This window comes from Pan troglodytes, chromosome 4 (assembly GCF_028858775.2).
Source record: "Pan troglodytes isolate AG18354 chromosome 4, NHGRI_mPanTro3-v2.0_pri, whole genome shotgun sequence".
In the NCBI taxonomy this organism is placed as follows: domain Eukaryota; kingdom Metazoa; phylum Chordata; class Mammalia; order Primates; family Hominidae; genus Pan; species Pan troglodytes.
In genome coordinates, this window is record NC_072402.2 from 136,509,468 (window position 1) to 136,522,421 (window position 12,954).

General features: G+C 39.6%; 1 protein-coding gene across 3 annotated transcripts in view; it reads left to right on the forward strand.

Annotated features, from left to right (window-relative positions):
• Window positions 1-12,954, forward strand: part of CTNNA1 (catenin alpha 1) — a 177,615-nt gene that overhangs the window by 27,369 nt on the left and 137,292 nt on the right. The window lies entirely within an intron of this gene.

The following is a 12,954-nucleotide window of genomic DNA, read 5'->3' on the forward strand; positions in this document are numbered from 1 at the left end:
TTGATAAAAAGTAAAATGGTAATCCACAGTTTACTAATAATTAATGCTAGAAAAATTGTCCTTATTATGTTATAAATGTGGAAGGAAGACTTTAAATACGGAAGATAAACTTCTTGAAACCTGCAGTTTTTATTTTTAGTAGAGATGGGGTTTCACTAGTTGCCCAGGCTGGTCTCAAACTCCCAAGCTCAAACAATCCGCCTGCCTCGGCCTGCCAAAGTGCTGGGATTGCAGGCATGAGCCACAGTGCCCGGCCTTGAAACCTGTAGTTGTGTGTTAGGTTTCTGTTCCAGTCGGAGAATTTCAACAATGATGTAGGTTTTTGAGGTTATTGGATATCAGCTAAGGTAAATCGAGCCCTGCTATTTACAGGTGCTTTACTAACCCTTGGGAGAACTTCATAGATCTTTCGTGCCTGATGGTGGATTGCATAGTCCAGAGTCTTATGTCAAATTCATCCCTGTGGCAGTACCCATAAATGGGCAGTGCCTTAGATGGAGATAACATCTCCAATTGTTTTCTGAATTTGTGAACAAATAACCTTCAATGGTAAATATTTTTTCAGTTTTCAGGCTGAAGATAAATATTTCTAATACTGAAAATGATGAAATTATTAGAATTCCACAGTACTAATTAGGCAGTTATATTAGTTTCCTAGGGCTTCTATAACATAAATTATTACAAGCTTGGTGGCTTAGAATAATAGAAATTTATTCTGTCATCATTCTGAAGGCCAGAAATCTGAAATCAAGGTGTTGGCAGGCTTGATTCCTTGTTGGGACTTAGGAAGAATCTGTGGATGCCTCTTTCCTAGCTTCTGGTGGTTGCCAGCAATTCTTAGCATTCCTTGGCTTGCAGACACGTTACTCCAGTCTCTGCCTTTGTTATCATATACTTTTCTTTTTTTGTGTCTCTGTGTCCAAGTTTCCCTCTTCTTATAAGGACATCAACCATTGAATTAGGGCCCACCTTAATCCAGTATAACCTCATCGTAACTTGATATCATCTGCAAAGACCGTTTCCAAATAAAGTTGCATTCACAGGTTCCAGGTAGACATGAATTTTTGGGCAATGCTATTCAACCCAGTACAGTGAGTTTTGAATTAATTTATTTTAAAGTAGTTTAATGGTCCAGTTCAGGACAGTTTTTGAGCTTGCTGTTGAGGAAATCAGGCTATTACTTAATTGTATTCTGTGGTACATTCTCCTCCCCAGCCCTTCTTGTCTTCTATAACGAAACTCACAATTATATTAACAGATGAGTTTGGGCAAGTGTTTGCTGGCTCTAGTGACTGACGTTTCTTTTCTTTTCTTTCTTTTTTTGAGTTGGAGTCTTGCTCTGTCTCCCAGGCTGGGATGCAGTGGTGCGATCTTGGCTCACCGCAACCTCCACCTCCTGGGTTCAAGCGATTCTTCTGCCTCAGCTTCCCAAGTAGCTGGGATTACAGGCATATGCCACCACACCCAGCTAATTTTTGTATTTTTAGTATAGTATAGTATAGTGTAGTGTAGTATAGTATAGTATAGCATTGCCTTGTTGGCAGGCTCGTCTCGAACTCCTGACCTCAAGTGATCTGCTCGCCTTGGCCTCCCGAAGTGCTGGGATTACAGGCATGAGCCAGTGCGCCTGGCCACATTTATTTTTAAAATGCATTTAATTGTTGTAGGTAATTTTAAATTTGACTTTATATGTTTCTTATTTCAGAAGTTTCTCCAGTGCAAATATGTAGCAATCATGGTATAATATACATTCCCTGCTCCCCAAACCCCCCACAATTTTGAATGCATATCTGAATTGCTTTTGTTATTTTTGTTTGTATATGATAATCTTTTATGTGGTTCTGAATCATAAGGACTTTTCTGTCCTAGTCCACTTTTGCAATTATTTATTATCATGACCTGTCCACCATAATTTGCCTTCTCTTTGGAAAAAAAGAGCCAAAACCAAAATATAACTTCCTCCCATCATCATTATTGCATCAGATATGAAAAGCTGAAATGCCTTACTTTTTTCTCTTGGCTTACTTTTTTCTTTGGAGAATCTTAACAAATGGTGATAAGATCTCTTTTCTATCATAAATAGAACAAAATACATATTACAAAAATATGAAGCACAGATTGCTTAATCAACTGAGACTTGTTGGCTATGTCGTTGAAGCCATTTACTCATCGTTTGAAACCCTGTAGTGGTGTTAATAGGTCTGCAGATTCTTTGGACACCCCTCCCTTAAAAAAAAATAGAGCCTAACCCTTGAACATGGGTTGAACTTAGTGATTCCTACAATGACTAGAATGTGGTAGAAGTGGTGCTATTTACTTTGGGAGCAAAGTTATAAAAATGGGGCCGTATCCACTCCACTTTTTCTCATGGATTATTCTGTCTGGGGGAAGCTGGCTGCTATGTCTTGAGTGCACTCAGGAGGTCCTGTGGAGAAGAACTGAAGTCTCCAACCATCAGTCAGCACACATTTGTCAAGCATGTGAGTGAACCACCTAGGAAGCAGATCCTCCACCTCCAGTCAAGTTTCAGACAACATCAGCCCTGACCAACCCCAAATCCCTGACCCATAGAAAACTCTGGGAGTTAATAATTGTTTTAAGCTGCCACCTCTTGGAATTTCTTAGGCAGCAAAAGAAAATTTATACAAACACTTTGCCCTGCCCTGGCTTCAGTGGTCCTGAGCATTTACGTAAAACCCTGACCTAACTTTTCTGAATTTTTCTGATAAATAAAAATATGCCATCCACTGAAACACTTAATTTTTAAAGGATTTTTAAGATGTCTTTGTTCTGAATCACTGTTGATGTTGTTTAGGATGGGGGTTGGCAAATTTCTTCTAGAAGGCCAGGTAATAAGTAGTTTTGGCTTTTCTGATCATAAGGGCTCTGGGCTGGGTGCGATGGCTCACGCCTGTAATCCCAGCACTTTGGGAGGCCCAGGTGGGCGGATCACGAGGTCAGGAGATGAAAACTATCCTGGCTAACACGGTGAAACCCCGTCTCTACTAAAAATACAAAAAATTAGCCGAGCGTGGTGGTGGGCACCTGTATACCCAGCTGAGGCAGGAGAATGGCGTGAACCTGGGAGGCGGAGCTGGCAGTGAGCCGAGACCGTGCCATTGCACTCCAGCCTGGGTGACAGAGCGAGACTCCGTCTCCAAAAAAAAAAAAAAAAAAAAGGTCTCTGTTGAAACTATTAATATTCAGCTCTGCTGTTGTATTGGGAAGCAGCTATAGACAAGATATAAAGAAATGGTCATGGGGGATGGCTGTGTTCTAATAACATTTAGAAAAATTACAGGCTGTAGTTTGCTAACCCTGATCTAGGGTTTTCCCAGGCTGTTAAAGATATGAGCTTACTGTCTTCAAAAAGGTAGTTATTTATGTGTTTATTTATTATACTTCTGAGCCAAAAATTAGACCTTCTGAATCTTTGGGTTTGTACATGTCCATTGCTTCCCGTGCAATCATAATAACCAAAAATTGGAATGTACACAGTTTTTGATGTGTAACTTACTTTTTGTGTTAGACCCTGATTACATAAATAATGAATATGCACATTTGTGAGTATACTAAAATTTCACCATAATGCTATAAGTGATGTTAAAAAAATTCACGTACATAAAAACAGGATCATTTGACTTCAAGGCTAATGAAATGGTCAGGTGAGCCACATGTGGTGGATAGGAGCCAGTCACCAATTGCATGGCTTCCAAATCTCTGTGATCTAAGAGTTTAATTGTACTACTAATCTGCTTCGTTTTTCAGTAGCTACCTTATATAGGCAGAGGTGTACATATGCCTCTTAGATGTGCTCTTTTCTTATTTTAGGATCCTGTTTACCTCCCGTATCCCCCCATCCTTATTAGATCAATCTTACCTTTGTACTTTTTTGTCTTAGCGCTTATCACAGTGGTAATTTAAGTTGGTTGCCTTTTCCTCTCCACGCTCCAGCAGTGCAGGTTCTGTGCTGGTCTGGTGACCATTCTGTTTGTATCTATGATAGTACCTGGTCTGTGATAGGCACTTAAATGTTTGAGTAAGATAATTGATTATTCTCCGAGAAGTACAGTAAGAGAAAATGCTCTTTTCTCAAAATTTAAAGTGTGTTTTCCTTTCCAGTGCCAAATGTAAATGCATGGGTAGGGGTGGAGAATCTTATGTTTTTTTTAAAAAATTGAGATATAATTTCACATACCATAAAAATCACCCATTTAAAGTATATAATGCAGTGTTTTTTAGGGTATTCAGAGTTGTACAGCTATCACCATGATCTAATTCCAGGACATTTTTATCATCCCCCAAAAGAAACCTCATACCCATTAGCAGACATTCCCCATACATGTATATTTTAACAGTAGATAAAGAGTAGCAGCTGCCTTGTGGTACATAAATGTATTTTATGAATCCTTGAATAGGGCTCTGACCAGAAAAAGAAGGCTCTTAAGCCGGATAGGGGACTTTCAGGGGACAGAGATGAGAAGACCTAAATGAAGCTTTTTTGAAAAAGGAGAGACATTATGAACAGAGGCCCATTAATGTTAAATTTGAAGTGGAGTGATGAGGAACAGCTTCTTACTAGAACAGTGTTTTATAATCCATTAGCCACAATTTATACTTGGATCTCAAAGGCCAGGATCAGTATTATTGCTACTTCTGTAGCTTCTTCCCTATAGCTCATGGGCATTTCTGGGTCAGTGAAGGGGGAGAAGACCCAAAGAAACTGAAATCCACCTTTTTGTATTCCTGCACTGCTTCTAATCATATTTTGCTCAGTAAAGGGGCCAAATAGATTATTCGTGCACTGAGCAACAGTAGATTTCCTAGGAAGAAGCTTGTGTCAGGGAAATATGAGTGAGGAATGGGCTGGTTGATAGTGTGTGGTCCCTGAGGGGGAGATGGTATTCTAGCACATAGGAGGCTGTTTTTCCTGTTTCCCCCACCCCGCCCCCCCAGAGCTTATAATGATACATGAATACGAAAAATAATTAATAGCATGAGTGGCAGAGGAATGGGAGGATAAGCATGGGATTGGGAAAGTTAACTAAAGGTATTTGAGCTCGCACTGGATCTTGAAAGGTAGAAAAAGGGAGCAGGAGGAAACTCATCCAGGTAAGAAAAATAGACTGTGCAAGATGGGCATGAGGAACAGTGAGGTCCCTGGCTGGAGGTGGGTGCTAGTCATGTTGAGCACTGCTGGCAGGAGAGGTTTTTGTTTTGTTTTGTTTTTTGAGATGGAGTCTTGCTCTGTCGTCCAGGCCGGAATGCAGTGGTGGTATCTTGGCTCGCTGCAACCTTCGCCTCCTGGGTTCAAGCAATTCTCCTGCCTCAGCCTCCTGAGTAGCTGGGACTACAGGCATGTGCCACCACACCTGGCTAATTTTTGTATTTTTAGTAGAGGTGGGGTTTTACCATATTGGCCAGGCTGGTCTCAAACTCCTGACCTCGTGATTCACCCACCTCGGCCTCCTAAAGTGTTAGGATTACAGGCGTGAGCCACCGCACCCGGCTGCAGGAGAGGTTTAATCTAGTTTGGAGCATATTTAGAGGGTGGCTTGGAATGCCATGTGGCATTACATGGTTCAGGTCCCATATGCTTGAATGTGTCAAGTGACACAGGACTCACTCACTACCTCAAGGAGGAGCTCTTTCCAGTATTGGTTTGTGTTTATTTTAAAAGCTTTTTTTTCCCCTTAGAAACTGAAATTTGTCTCTTGAATTTTCTTCCTGTTTTAAGAAGTTCCACCATCTGGGCAATACAGAATATGAGGAAAAGTGGAGTTTTTGCAGGGAGATTAGTGTTAGGTGTGTGCAGGAAGGGTTAAAGTGATTGGTAGACAGCCCAGAGGTAGGACCTAGAGTCTGGAGATGACCATAGTAGTGGGGAGTGAAATGAAGCTGTGCAGGAAGGGACTGCTATAACAGAATTGATGGAAAGAGAGAATTGGCCAGTTGTCATGCATGTTAACTGCCAGCAGGGCCTGTGCAAGTAGCTGATCTTTTCAATAGGTAAAACTAAGGGACCTGGTATGTGAAAAGTTGTAGTAATTTATTTTCCTGTGACTTGAGGCATTTAGGGTGGTGTTGAGGCAGCATGTGCTGCTAAGAACCTGTGTTCTTACAGGTGTAAAATGCTGCCTTTTAAAATGTTTGCATTATTTGCTTGTAATGGATGTCAAACCTTATTTTGTGTTCATTAATCACACTATTAATGTTTATTAATACATCTGAAACATGTTATTTGTGTGAGTTCCTACGGCAATGATAAGTATTGATAAACATTAGTGCTCCTTTCTCTGTTGATTTGTTGAAGCCCTGTTATTTTTCTTTTTAATTGGAATTCCACCAAGTTTTCAAAAATTGAGACATGGCTCATTGGGCTGGAGATGCTGATCTTTTAGATTTCTCTTTACTAATCTAATGGCATAGCAGAGGTTAAATTACCTTGGAGTAGAAAATCAAGAAATGATTGTGTGTGTCTGTAATTTTGGTTTTAATGGTAGGACAAGATTATGGTAGTCTGGGAAAAGGTGATTGAGTGCTGCTGAACAGAGCAAGGATTGATTGTAGCTAAGTCTAGTGACTTACTGCCTGCCATTTGGTTTGACCTTCATTTTGTGACTATCATACCACTAACCACAGCCAGTCACCTCTCATGTATGTGTTGTTATTCTCATGGCAAACACTGTGAAAACCTCTGGGTAATTCACTGCAGCCTCTTCTTCAGTGCTGAAAAAACATTTTATAGTGACAACTATACATCCTTTGTCCCCCAGATGGCCAGAAGGTGAAGATAGAGTAAGTTCTTTTACAAAATATTCCTGTCCATAAATAAAAAGCAGACATCTTAATGTTTGGCTTACAGTTTTTTCCCCTTTCATATCTATTTATGTTTAGACAGATTTGTCTTAAGATTTCTTTGAAACGTTTCTTTTTAGGTTTTGGCTTTCAGGTCATTCCATTTCAGGCAAACTTTGATACTGCGAATGCATTTTCCTTGAGTAGAAGATCTCAACTTATTGAAAGCAGTCAGTGTTGTTAAATACTAAATCTCAATCATTACATAAATCATCTTTTATGTAAAAAATGTCGGCCGGGTGCGGTGGCTCATGTCTGTAATCCCAGCACTTTGGGAGGCCGAGGCGGGCAGATCACGAGGTCAGGAGATGAAGACCCTCCTGGCCAACATGGTGAAACCCCGTCTCTACTAAAATACAAAAAATTAGCCAGGCGTGGTGGCACGTGCCTGTAGTCCCAGCTACTTGGGAGGCTGAGGCAGGGGAATTGCTTGAGCCCGGAAGGCAGAGGTTGCAGTGAGCTGAGATTGCACCGCTGTGCTCCAGTCTGGAGACAGAGCAAGACTCCGTCTCAAAAAAAAAAAAAAAAAAAAGGGTCTTGTTAGTTTTAGAACAAGAAAGGAGTATTTATTGTCTGCTAACACAATAGTTAAAATCTGTGAGTTTGCAAGCATCTGGGTAATCTTAGTACCTATAGTTGATTTGTGAGCATACTCTAATGGTACTTGTTTTCTCAGCTTTTTTTTTTTTAGAGAGGCAATTACTGTTCATTGTAGCTGTTCTTATTTTTTTAAATTTTTATTTTTTATTATACTTTAAGTTCTAGGGTACATGTGCACAGCATGCAGGTTTGTTACATATGTATACGTGTGCTATGTTGGTGTGCTGCACTCATTCTCAGCTTTTTTTAAATCTTTAAAGCATGAAATTACCCAGTCGTATAAAACTGAGGGTCTCTTAGGGCATTGTTATAAAGAAAGGATGGAAAATGAGAGTTCTTAATTGATGTTAATGGAGAGACATTCTTTTATTTATCTCAGTAATTGTGTATAACTGTGTAGTGAAGCTAAGGACATAGATGCCATCTTCCTTGGTACAGCTTGAATAATTTGTATATAGGGAGAAAAAATGTATACACACATGTATGTGTATGTGTATATATACATAGTTCACTGTGAATCTTGGCAAGGCAATTTTCAGAAAAATAATGTATTTCATCCCTGACAAAAGGTTATTGAGCACAAGCTGTCAGGCTCTTGAGGCATGATTTTCTCCCTGGCAACTGACTAGAGTCAAGATTGAAGGAGGCGAAAATTGGTCTCCTGTCCAGTGCAGATGTTGACAGCTTCAGACTGATGTACCCACATCTACTATAGGCAGCCTGGAAGATAGATGTTAAAAGACAGCTGTGATTAGGACAAAGCAAGTATCAGTGACTGTTTTAAGTAGAGTTTGAGACGTAGACAGGAGGCAGAATGGAATCTGGGTTTGCTGGGTTCATGATGTGAAGACTTAAAACATAGCTTTGAAGAGCATTGTGTGGGTGTGTGTGAGAGAGATTGCATTTTAATTTGTCTGATCTGGTTAGCGTGGTTTTAATCGGGTTGAGATCATGAGCTTGATCTCACATATGGGCTCTTTAATTTTTCACAAGAGAAAAATGACAAGTGTTCCTACTTTGGAATGTTGAGTATGGATTTCAAAAAGTGTTAATGATGCTCTGGAAGAGCAGTAGCTGGGAAACATTCAACATTTTGAAAAAGATTAAAGTTAATTAGCTTTTCAGATTAGTACAATAACTTTATTAAAACTAGCAAGAAATCAGCTGATTTTTTTCTCATAGTCTTCCTTTGAGTTCTGGCTTCTCATTTGTTATCTTACCTTTTCCCCTTGTTGTCTTAGAATTTTCATCCTGTTTTCTCCTCTTATTTTTGTGGATGTCTCTTTTCATGTGATCCCATTGTGGCTTGGTCTTTTGTTAGAAGTGCTCCCACTCCAATTCCTACCTTTCAGATGTTCCTGAAGACTGTAATTAATTTAAAAATTGTTATTGACCCCATTCCTTCAGTCTCACCATTTAATCCATTTTTTCTTGTTCTTCATTTAACTTGAGCAGGAAAAGCAAAATATAAATTCTGAAAAATCATTAGCTGGTTGTCATCTGGGAATTTTATGTCTTAAAGTTGTCTGCCTGACTTAAACTATAAGTCTTTAGGGCAGAGGCTATATTTTCTTTGACTTGGGATGTGTCAAGGATGCTGTCTGCTTCTGGATCACTACCCTTGTGTGAGCATATGCTGCTTTGCAGAGACTTGTGTTCTGCTGTAGCCAGCTTGGAATTGAGGAAAGAAGAGTGAAGTTATTACATTCTAATGTCATTTTGAAGTGGTTCATTTTTCCCCCTTTTATTAAAAAGTCTGTCTTGTTAAGCTCACAAAAATAAATAACACTAACCAGGATAATATTTATGAGTTACAGTGGGTAATATTACTGCCTTAATATATTTGTACAGTCAGTGTAGCTGAGGAAGTTATTTTAGGTATTAAAATTTTAGTTTTGGCATGACTTCAACCATGATGTTGCAGTAACATGATTTCTACTAGTTAATTTCTTAAGAAAGTGATTCCAAGTTGAAATGCATGTTATGCATTTATTTGAATGTGTAATCAGGAAGTAAGTGCCTCTCTTTGGAGTGTTTCTGAATAGCAGCAGGGCACACTTGAATTAGTAAGGAAAATGAGAACATGAATATGTGTGTTACTTTATTTTAACTTTTTTTAAAATCCATTCTGTCTGTCAACTGGAAAAAGAAATTTCAAAGCTTCTTTCCTTACCCTCAGGGGATGGGGAAGGGGGGGAAGTTAAGAGGTTTTCTAGGCTTGCTCTGATTCAGATGGGCTTATAGTATTTAAATAACTTCATATTAAATGTTTATTTCCTGGGTTGATTTTTTTTTTTTTTTTTTAAGACGGAGTCTTGCTCTGTCGCCCAGGCTGAAGTGCAGTGGTGCAATCTCGGCTCGCTGCAACCTCCGCCTCCCGGGTTCAAGTGATTCTCCTGCCTCAGCCTCCCAAGTAGCTGGGATTGCCAGCACCCGCCACCATGCCTGGCTAATTTTGTATTTTTAGTAGAGACAGGGTTTTGGCATGTTGGCCAGGCTGGTCTTGAACTCCTGACCTCAGGTGATCGGCCTGCCTTGGCCTCCCAAAGTGCTGGGATTACAGGCATGAGCCACCGGGCCTGGCCTCTTTTCTTTCAAAAGATAAACAGTTGTGTGGATTTAAAAAAAAAACAAAAAAACAACTGCATCCCAGAAAGTTCTCTTAAGGCATCTGTCAGGGATTCTTTGAGTTATTCTCAGTTTATCTGTACTTACAGGGATATCATCTAGGGGTCTGTTTTTACCAAATATCCCTCCTTGATAAATGGAAGGCTTGATTGAGAAGATTAAAGTGTGTTATTCAGGATCATCCTCATGTCATAGGGCACGTGGGTTATGCCAAATATATACTACCATTTGGTTCCTTCTTATAAGGGCTGTGTTATGAAGTCTATTATTCTTTGCATCTGTATTGCCAATTTGCATCTATATTGACAAGTGTGGAAAACATTTTATTACCAGATCATAGAAAATGAATTAAAATTTGGCTGGGTGGGAGTGGTGGGACATGGGGATGGGATGGGGTAGGAAACATATATTAACTTTGGATTATCTTGAAGTTAGGAGATAATTTTGTGAAGTCTTGGTCCTGTTATTTTATTATGTTGTAAAATGAAAGTTGGTGGAATAACAGATGAAAATAGTTATCAGGCCCACGCCTGTAATTCCAGCACTTTGGGAGGCTGAGGCAGGTAGATCACCTGAGGTCAGGAGTTCGAGACCAGCCTGACCAACATGGTGAAACTCTGTCTCTACTGAAAATACAAAAATTAGCCAGATGTGGTAGCACTCGCCTGTAGCCCCATCTACTCAAGTGGCTGAGGTGGGAGAATCACTTGAACTCGGGAGGTGAAGCTTGCAATAAGCCAAGGTTGCGCCACTGCACACCACCACCACCCTAGGTGAAGGAGTGAGACTCTCAAAAAAAAAAAAAAAAAGAGCTGGCCAGTCATGGTGGCTCATGCCTGTAATCCCAGCACTTTGGGAGGCCGAGGTGGGTGGATCACGAGGTCAGGGGTTTGAGACCAGCCTGACCAACATGGTGAAACCCCGTCTACTAAAAATATAAAAATTAGCTGGGCGTGTTGGCGCACATCTGTAATCCCAGCTACTCTGGAGGCTGAGGCAGGAGAATTGCTTGAACTCAGGAGGCAGAGATTGCAGTGAGCCGAGATTGTGCCACGGCACTCCAGCCTGGGCGACAGCGAGACTGTCGCAGAAAGAAAAAAGAAAAAAGCTATCACTTGTTGGTGAGATCCCTTAATCAAATCAGATGTATTTAAGAGAATTTGGTATAAAGTAGGTTTATCAGTAGGTTTTGGAGCTAAAGCACCAAAAAGTAACTTTCAAGAGTTAGGAATCTCATGGTAGGGAAGTTTTGGGCATTCATTAAATCCAGGGCTGGATGTTTTTTACTCTGTAAAACACTGTGTAAAAAGATGCCAAGCTGTTAAGTACAGGGCAGTTTTATTACAGGCTTGCCTGTGATGTTGGTTACTTTCTCTCTTTTTTTTTTTTCTTCCTCTAGTTCTACTCCCTGGGTAGAATTAAAAACGGTTTTAAAATGAGCGTTAATTTTCTGCAGTGAACATGTGTTTTGATAGTAAGAGCAAAAAGAAAAAAAATGAAAACTTACAATTTTGTATCCTAGAGATGAAACTAATGGTTAACATTTTTGTCCTAAATGCTTTCCAGTTTGTCTTCTGTGAATATGCTCACGTGGGTAGAGATATGTTGGGTTTGATTATGTCATTTGCTTTTTTTCATTTAATGGATCCTGAACATCTTTCTGTAATATTAAGTATTCTTCTACAACATAATTTTTAATGGCTGAACACTATCCTCTAGAGAGTAATATGATTTAAGAACATTATTTTATACCAGCAAACTAAAGACTTCTCTTTAATACTGTTATGTCAAGAGTTTTATTCACTTTTCACATTTTCAAAGGAGTATGGTATTAAGAAATAGTTACAATCCTAGTTTTTTACTTTAAAGACTGAAGGCTCCTATTGTTAAGAAGTATATATCGGCTGGGTGCGGTGGCTCATGCCTGTAATCCCAGCACTTTCGGAGGCCAAGGCGGGCGGATAATGAGGTCAGGAGATCGAGACCACGGTGAAACCCCATCTCTACTAAAAATACAAAAAATTAGCCAGGCGCGGTGGTGGGCACCTGTAGTCCCAGCTACTGGGGAGGCTAAGGCAGGAGAATGGCGTGAACCCTGGAGGTGGAGCTTGCAGTGAGCCTAGATCGCGCCACTGCACTCCAGCCTGAGCGACTGAGCGAGACTCCGTCTCAAAAAAAAAAAAAAAAAGTAGTAGTATGTATCTGAGAAGAAATAAAAGGTTTTAGATAGTTAAAATCATTTTGAGATAAAGAGAACAAAGTTACTTGAGCAAGGTTATCTGGGAAATCAGTGGGAGAAGGGAGAGTTGGAATTCCAAGTATGCTCATGAAACTGATCCTGAAATGAGTAATTTGAACATGTTTAAGATAGTTGATGGCGTCTAACTCTTCTCCTGGAAGCTTTTGTCATTTTAGCGCAGGGCTGTTTTTGCTGGTTTGCAGAAGCATATTCAGGTGGATGTCTTTAAAATCTCTTTTCTCTTTTGGATTTGGCAGTTGATAACAAACAATATGCTCCTGTAAAATGTTCTGTTTAAGAAATGCCTACCTAAGGTCTGTGTAACCATTGAATCTTCTTCCCTGCAGCAACTCTACAGAAAATTTTAAAAATGAGATTGGGGCTACAGATACCCATTTATTTTACCACTTGGCTTACTCTTATTTTGGATAAAACCCCTCTAGTTAGCTGACTTTATAAGCTTTTACAGAAAGATTTTGTAATATATGCAAGTTTTACTTTTTCATTTTTGCATGAACTAGCAGCCATGGGATTTTTATACTTCAGAAAAAAGAAAATTTGAAGCCTGAGTTTTATTATCATACACACAAACTAAAGATATTGGCATTTTTATCATTTAAAAACTTTTT